This window comes from Ovis aries, chromosome X (assembly GCF_016772045.2).
Source record: "Ovis aries strain OAR_USU_Benz2616 breed Rambouillet chromosome X, ARS-UI_Ramb_v3.0, whole genome shotgun sequence".
Taxonomy (NCBI): Eukaryota; Metazoa; Chordata; class Mammalia; order Artiodactyla; family Bovidae; genus Ovis; species Ovis aries.
Window position 1 is genome coordinate 101,718,612 of NC_056080.1, and position 2,741 is coordinate 101,721,352.

At 36.3% G+C, this 2,741-nt stretch overlaps 1 pseudogene; it reads left to right on the forward strand.

Annotated features, from left to right (window-relative positions):
* Positions 1-1,059: 1,059 nt before the first annotated feature.
* Positions 1,060-1,461, forward strand: LOC101109776 (chromobox protein homolog 3-like; annotated as a pseudogene).
* Positions 1,462-2,741: the final 1,280 nt, after the last annotated feature.

Consider the following 2,741-nt stretch of genomic DNA (forward strand, 5'->3'; position numbering starts at 1 on the left):
GGAGAGAAATAAAAATTTATGTCTTTAATGATCACCTTGGAGAAAATGAAAGCTCTGTCAACTTCCTTGACCCAGCGTGCAGACACAAAAGGGGATGTGTGACGAAAGGTTCCTTTGCAAGACCCCCTGGGTATGGAGTGGGCTCTGGGACTCTGGGGCCCCACCTCCTTTGAGTTAGCAATTGTGCCTGGGCAAATAATTCCAGAGATGCAACGTAACTTGCTGCAGTGCTTCCAATCATGCTGCCTGCTTTTTCTTCTCACATCAGAATAGCTTGCAGAGAGTTCAATTTAATGCTGTCATTCAGTTGCTAAGCCGCGGCTGACTCTTTGTGAGCTCATGGACTGCAGCACACCAGGCTTCCCTGTCCTTCACTATCTCCCCAAGTTTGCTCAAACTCATTTGCTCAATTTAATGGGGGAAAATAAAATGCAGTAGAAATTCCTTCTGTTTGGATGAGTCGTTAGAAGGTTTTAATGATAGAGAATTCAGAAAGTCCAACCTAGCCTAATAGTTAAGTAACATGCTAAGGATGTGGACTCTCAAGCTAGACTGTCTGGCTTTAAGTCTGGAAGCTCCTGTTTGCTAGCTGTGCAACTGTTAGCAAGTCACTCAACCTCTCTGTTCTTCTGTTTTCTCATCTGTACTATGAAGATAATAATGGTATCTGTATTCGCAGGGTTTTTATAAAGATTAAGTGAATGAAAATTTGTTGTGTTTAGAATTGTGCCTGGCAGATAGTGATCAATATGTAAGTATAAAATGAGTAAACCAGTATTTGTTCCCTCACTGCTAGGTCTTATGAGGTGGATTTGGTTTTTTGCACCCCACAACTACACTGAAATGTATGTACTGTTATTCCAATTATTGTTATGGAAACTGAATCTCAGACAGGTTACAGGAGTATTTTTCAGGTCATTTTAAAAATCAAATATACGCCCTCCCCCTCAGATGTGAATGGAGCTTGAGGCATGCAGGGCCGGAGGAGACTCTGCAGACCTGGGACCCAGGGCAACTCAGTGGCTGTGACTAATAGCTCTTCAAGTCTGCAACAAAAAAATGGCCTTCAATAAAACTACATTGCAAAAAATGTGAAAGAAACAAAATGGAAAGAGTAAAATAGTTGAAGAGACAGAACCTGAAGAATTTGTGGTAGAAAAAGTACTGGACCACTGTGAAGTGAATGGGAAGGTGGAGTATTTCCTGAAGTGGAAGGGATTTACAGATGCAGACAATACTTGGGAACCTGAAGAAAATTTATATTGTCCAGAGTTAATGGAAGTATTTCTTAATTGTCAAAAAGCTGGTAAAGAAAAAGATGAAACAAAAAGAAAATCTTTGTCTGACAGTGAATCTGATGATAGCTAATCAAAGAAGAAAAGAGATGCTGTTGATAAACCAAGAGGTTTTGCCAGAGGTCTTGATGCAGAACAAATAACTGGTGCCACAGACAGCAGTTGAGAATTACTGTTTCTCATGAAACAGAAAGATTTCGATGAGGCCGACTTGGTGCTGCCAAAGAGGCAAACATGAAGTGTCCTCAAATTATAACTGCTTTTTATGAAGAGAGACTAACTTGGTATTCTTGTCCAGAAGATGAGGCTCAATAATCATTTGCACTGTTTCTTATATGTATTTATATATGTATATAAAGTGTAGTTTGTGGTTTTTTGATTTATTAGTGTGAATAAATAACTACATTCTAATGAAAATCAAGTTTGATATGTTCGTTTTGAAGTAGTACTGGGGAAGTTACATTGGTTTTTTATTTTCCATCTGTAGCACTGGTTAATTAGAACAAATAAAAGCTTTCTGTAGTTGCTTCCTTCAGCAGAAAAGAATTTGACACCAGGGTACATTATTTTCTCAGCGTTAGAGTAAGAAATCCCTTCAACTTAAATTGAATACTTAAGACTTAAACTTTCAAATTAAATAATTTTGTAATTAATTAGACAAATTAAGCAATTTAAATTGGGTAATTTTTTAAAGATCCCTATCAGAATCTGCATCCATATCTGCATAAATGCAGTTTTATATGCAGAAACCCTGGAAGGAAAATTTTTATCACTAATAACAACCTCCCCAACCAAATGAAAAATATAGAAAAATTCCGGTATGTTTTAACTAGTGAAGCAAAACTTAGTTAAATGGACACTTGATGATTCCTTTTGATGAACCATTATTTTACAAGAAATTAAAGTCCCTGGGCTATATTTAGGAAAGGTTGTGATATATGGGATGTCTCAGATTTATTCATGGAAACCTAATCAGATAATTTTAAGATACTGGCAATTTGTGATCTACAGGAATAAATGAGTGAACAAACTTTTCTAATCTATGCTTGACCTGCATGTTTTTTCAGACTTTACCCCAACCTATTCCTTACACGAAGGCTCAATTTGCTCAGTATTTTGGGTTACTAGTTCAGCAAAAGCCAAGAAAAACAATAACTTTGTAGTAATCAGAATGTTATTCAACTGTATGTTGTTTACTTTATTGTAAATACTGGTGAACAGTGGTCAATAAATAGTTTTATATTCCTTTTTTAAAATAATCAAATACGCTTCATGCAAAAGTGAAGATTTCTAACAGTTAGTGATGCTGAGAAGGAAGTCCAAAAGGGAGGGGATATAAATATATATTTATATATATATGATTCATTTTGCTGTACAGTAGAAAGTAACACAGCATTGTAAAGCAACTATACTCAAATGAAGACCTCTTCCATTACTCCCCAATAG